Genomic DNA, 6,288 nt, shown 5'->3' on the forward strand with positions numbered 1-6,288 from the left:
GATAGATATCTTAAAATCAATGAATTTTTCACAAATGAAGGGTTCCAGTGGAAAAATTGCAGTGGAGTCTGTACAGATGGTGCTGGATCAATGATGGGAGAAGATGTTGGATTTGTAGCAAAAGTTAAAGCTGGTGGCAATGAACATGTGTATCACTATTACTCACTGCATGATCAATCAGGAGGTACTTGTAGCCAAAAAAAAAAAATAAATCACCAGAATTAGATATTCTGTCTTGTGATACTATCAAAATCATTAATTTCATTAAAAGACATGTTTTTTGGAATTGTTAGTTTACAAACCTTTGGAAAGACATGAACTCCTATTACAAAAACCTATTACTATGTGCTGAGGTGAGGTGGCTCTCAAGAGGGTGAAGTTTAAACAGATTGTTGGAATTGAAAGATGAAGTTGTTATATTTTTGACTAATCAGAGATCCAATTCTGTTATTTTTTTTTCAGAATGATATATGACTTTCAAAAGTGTGTTGTTTGTTGGATATTTTTTGAAAAACTCAATGATTAAACATGTTGCTTCAAGGAAAAAATGTAACATATTTATGTTAAAAGATAAATTTGAATTTATTAAATAAAGTTAATATATGGAAGAATAAGGTGGAAAATGGTTCTTTGGAAATGTTTATATCTACAAATGATTTCATAATTGAAAATAACCTTCCCAAAGATTCAATTATAAGAGCTATAACTGATTATCTGAAATGCCTGGAGGCACAGTTTCAGAAATAGTTCCCTTTGAATTTTGATTCTAAAAAGCTAAGTTAGATTCATAAACTATATTCAGTTGAAATTAAAAAGATATCAGTCATCTGTCATTAAAAGTTCAAGAAGAATTTGCTGAGTTATCAAATGACACAGGTTTAAAACTAGAGTTTTAAAAAAAATCATTAAATGAATTTTGGATTTGGATTAGGACAGAATTTCCAACAATTTCTGAAATGGCCCTAAACATACTTTAGCCATTTTGTACTACATATTTATGTGAAGCAGCATTCTCAGCACTGGTGATTATAAAATGAAAATATAGATTAACTCTGAAAAACATTGAATATGCTCTACATCCTTCAGTGGCAAATATTCTACCAAGATTTAATTCTTTATGTAAAAATAAAAGAACACATCTATCTCATTAGTGTGCAAATTTGCTTTCACCTTTAATAAGTGGTAAAATTATATGTATACCAAAATTGTTTTAAAATAAATTTCTTTATGATTTATTATCAGTAAATGTTTTATTTATATGCCTATTGTATATATCCATATCTCTGGGATCACATAAAAATTTCTTGAACAAAAAGGGTTAAAGAGTAGAAAAAGTTTAAGAAGTCTTGATATAGATAGAATCTATCCTTGGAAACCATTGTTATAAGATTAGATTATGGAAAAATATTGACAGCTAGGTTGTGCAGTGGATAGAACACTGTCATGGAATTAGGAAGACTCATCTTCAGGAGTTCAAATATAGTCTCAGAAAATTACTAACTCTGTGATCCTGGGCAAGCCACTTACCCCTGTTTGCCTTAGTTTCCTCACCTGTGGAATGAGCTGGAGAAGAAAATGGCAAACCACTCAAGTATCTTTGCCAAGACAACTTCAAAACATGGCCACAAAGAGTCAGACACAACTGAAACATTCAACAACACTTTAAGATCAATACATGTGTGCCCAAAATGATATCTTGCCAACTACTACTTTATCTTTCCCCTTGCACTTGTGTACCTCAAAAAATCCCCTATGCACCATGAGCCTTTACATGGCTGATTTGGCAAACTCCAGGTGACCACTGATATCAGGGTTTAAGTATCTCACTCTCAGAAGGGTACTTTGAGTACATCTTCTCTTCCTGCAAGCACATCTCCCCTTTCTGGGAGTATGCTGCTTCTGTAGGACCAAGCATTCTCACCTGAATGAACCACTTAAATGTACCTATCCCCTTCTGCTCCTGAATGCATTGTGACCCTTGAGTTTTATTCTATGTTAAAAGTACATGTCTGACTTGCATATCAGGTCCCCTTCTCCCCTTCTGCACTTTCCCCTCCACTCCAACTCTTTCTTATTATTTGTCAATAAAACTTGAATATTAAACCAGCCCCTATTTTTATGACCTATTATTCATGTCAACTGAACTCCTTGAATTCTCTGGTTGGCTCATGGGTCTTTCCCTAGACATAAACCAGTCCTTGGATAGAGACTTTCTACTTTGATAATAGCACCTCTGATAAGGGCTTAGACACTGTGAGCCCGGTCCTAGAAAGCAGGAGTTGAAATGGGAATTCCCTTATGCCTGAAGACTATCACAAGGTATGTAAGGAAAAAAAATAAAAAGGGCAAAACTAGAGAATGAGATGTCATTTTACATTGTCACTCCCCCCCCTTTTGAGTGATAACTGAAACTTTTCAAATAATTTGATTGTAAAATCCCTGTGAGACAACTATGTTTAGCCAATGGCTAACTGAAATAAAGGACAAATAGGTGAGTACATGAATATGCTTCAGGAAAATGTTTAACATTATATAGGTGCTTGTATGGATAAACACATTTGATTTAGGCTTGACAAATCCATCTTCTCTCTCATTTGACCACATATTGAGTGAAGAAAAATGAAATATTCAATTCTTATAACTCCAAATGCCTCTAAATCTGTGGGGCCACAGCTATAGGAAAGTGAAGCAGTAAGTAACACAAACCACATGCAAAACCACACACACACACACATCTAGTAGCAAAAAGAAATGAGACATTAAGAGCTCAGGTAGATATTGTGAAGAAACAGAATTAAATTTAAAAGAAAATTTTCCTTTGAAGTTTTTTTTTCTAAGTCAGGCCTTTAAACATGAAATTCTTCATAATCAGTGATTCCCAGCTTGATATTTCTTATTCAATGATTTGAGGGAGCGGTGAGGGAATACAAACATATTCTGAAAATGTAATTCACCAGGTATGGTGCCCAGGTTGAACACAGAGCAGGTCAAAGTTCTCCTATTGATCATAGTTGAATTGGGCCATGAATATCCCCTGTATTTCTGATTTGGGTGAAATAAGATTATTTAGCCTTTAAAATAAACAAATGATAATAAATTAAAAGTAATTACACTTTCTGCTATCTTGCAGCGCTGCCACCATGGTGGGCAGAATATCCTGGCAGATGCTCTCAAAAGCATCAACAATGCAGAAAAGCAAGGAAAACACCAGGTTCTCATTAGGCCATGCTCTAAAGTAATTGTCCAGTGCATAACTGTGATGATGAAGCATGGGTTACATTAGCAAATTTGAGATCATTGATGATCACAGAGCAGGAAAAATTGTTGTGAACATCACGGGCAGATTAAACAAGTGTGGTGTAATCAGCCCCAGATTTGATGTTCAATTGAAAGATCTGGAAAAGTGGCAGAATAATCTGCTGCCATCCTGTCAGTTTGGGTTCATTGTGCTTACAACCTCAGCTGGCATTATGGACCATGAGGAAGCAAGACAAAAACACACAGGAGGAAAAATCCTGGGATTCTTTTTCTAAGGGTGTAAAACATACATAAAAATAAAAATGCTCCAATGGACAAAAACAAAGTAATTAAATTTTTTTAAGTAATTAAAATGATTTAAAGTAATTTTAAAAGGAAAATATAATTTAAAAATTTCAAATTCCCATAAATTAAATTAATAGAAAGCATAATAATAATTGATAAAGACAAATTTTGATAAGATAAATAAAAGTAAGGGTAAGCATTACAAAGACAAACTAATCGAGAAGATGTTGAATATAGTGGGAAAAGAAATTAGCTAGGGCACCTAGATTATTCTTCTGACTATTTTACACTTGAGAATTTGCTAATCTACAATTTCTTCAAATGAAAAATTGGAGACTAGACTAGGTTACAGCTTTATATTTTCATCATTCCAAGTATAATAGAATAAATTAAGTTATATAATTTCAGAAAAGAAAGAGACTCTAGCAATGGAATGCTTGTTTCAAAATTTTGACGGATTGATGATTTTGTCCTCGACATTACCAAAGAGAATTCCTCTTCATCTTCTTGTAATATGTGGTTATTATTTATTTATTTTAATAAATCATCCACAGAAAATTTATTTAAAGCCTAAAAATCTTTCTAAGGTTATTTTAATATTTCATGCATACCACTACATCACTTGGGCTTCCATTTATTATCCCTCTTTCACACAACAAGACCTGTTCACCTCCTTTTCTGGTCATACACTTCCTTGGTAATGATTTATCTTTTGACACTTCTTATAGGTCATTGTTGGTCTTATATTATATCCTTTTTAGACTCAAATCCACTGTATGTCAGGTAAAATTGACTTTCTTCTGAGATTATGGTGTCTAAACAAGAAATTCATTAAAAAAAAAAAAACATGTTTAAGTGCTTACTATATGCCAAGCACTGTCCTAGTCATGTAGGGAAAAATGTCAAAATGGAATGAAGTGATCCTTACTCTCAAGAGGCTTACACTTAACTATTGGGATAACCTACATAAGTATGCATGTGTTTATAAATTTGCATATGTATATATAAATATGCACATTGTTATTATTCGATTGTTTTAGTTGTGTGTGACACTTTGTGACACACATCTGTGGTTTTCTTGGCAAAGATCTTGGAGTGGTTTCCCATTACCTTCTCATTTTACAGGTGAGGAAACTAAGGCAAACAGAGTTAAATGACTTGCCCAGGTTCATATAGTTAGTAAGTGTCTGAGGCTGTATCTGAATTCAGGTCTTCTAGACTCTAGGTCCAATGGTGTATCCACTGCACCACCTATCTATCCCTAGATATGTACATACATACATGAATACATGTGTGTAAATATATATATATATATATATATATATAGCAGATAGCATATATATGCATGCAGGTATACACATACATATGCATGTATATGTGTATAGTGTGTGTGTCTGTAGAGCAGAAGAAATATATAATATATAAAAATCAATAGTTGGTGGATAAGGGGAAAAGACAGTACTTTGAAATGTTACAACCTCCTTGAAAGATAAAGGGAAATTTATGGAATTGAATGAGGGATTATTAAGTGTTTACCATGTGCCAAATGCTGTGCTAAGAACTGAACATACAAAAAGAAAAACAAGGCAAACTCTGCTATCATGGAATTTACTTTCTATTTGAGGAGATAGGTTCAAACTTCAGGCAGAAGAAAAAGCCCCATGTTTCTTAGGGTGCAATGGCATCTCAGATAGCAGTATATGGAGGTCCTGAAGACATAGCAACCTATGTCCTCATAGGCACATGTTCACATAGGTAGCACCTAGTGAACCTTAGCAAGAAATGGCAAGGGAAGTCATAAAACCCAACAATCTAAAATTATATCAGATTGTTGTTAGTCACTCTTTGCTCATTCTAGTGATTATTAAGCAGTCTGACAGGTTGAAGTAGAGATTTTGTTTTACTTTCCCAATAGGTAGGGATTTGGTGAGAAGTTCCTCCTTCTTAACTTTCCCACCCCAATTCTTATTGCCCAGTTCCTATAAGACAGAGAATACCCATTTTGTGCAAATGGAGTTGCAGTGGGGCAAAAGGAGGTTTTCTTAAAAGGAGGTGAGGAAGTGAATGCTAGGAATGGAAGATGGCTAGTGAAAAAGCACAGAGATGGGAGAAGTGCCATGAATAAGGAATATAAGAACAGTTTGGCAGGACTGTAGATTGTGAAATGTGGATATATTGTATGGTGGGGAGACTATTGGTATTTGATATATGGATTTTGGTGGTAGACAGTAGCTTGAATTATTTTTGACTGTGCTTAACTCAGGCTAGTCCCCTGGTAGTTTAGGCTTGTTATTATAACAATATGAGAATTCCATAGAACTAACAAAAATAACTAATAAAAGATTTACTTAACTACAGAAGGAGAAGAATATTCAATAGCATTAGGCAATGATGACACCTCATTTACCATAATCAAAAACATATGTCTCATTCAGTACCTATGCCATATTATTATCATGATTGCCATGAGACATGACAAATAGTCAGAAAGAGATTATGGGGTACCCCTGTGCTAGCACTAGATGCTAGATTAGACACTGTTTAGAAACTCTATTGCCTATACACATATCTGGGCACAGTTAAAGGGTGGAAAGGAGGATTTTCAGTCAAGAATGAGGGGAAGCTCTGAGGGGCAAATGTTTGGCAACTTCATCATCTATACCTATTTCTGAAGAACAATTCAAAGGTGGAGAGGAACAAGAAGAAGAAGAAGAAGAAGAAGAAGAAGAAGAAGAAGAAGAAGAA

The 6,288-nt window shown here is 34.2% G+C and overlaps 1 pseudogene; it reads left to right on the plus strand.

The window, feature by feature from the left end:
- Nucleotides 1-2,298: 2,298 nt before the first annotated feature.
- LOC114029910 lies at nucleotides 2,299-3,533 on the plus strand (annotated as a pseudogene).
- Nucleotides 3,534-6,288: the final 2,755 nt, after the last annotated feature.

The sequence above is a fragment of the Vombatus ursinus genome, unplaced genomic scaffold, assembly GCF_900497805.2.
Source record: "Vombatus ursinus unplaced genomic scaffold, bare-nosed wombat genome assembly UNPS02014942.1, whole genome shotgun sequence".
Classification (NCBI taxonomy): Eukaryota; Metazoa; Chordata; class Mammalia; order Diprotodontia; family Vombatidae; genus Vombatus; species Vombatus ursinus.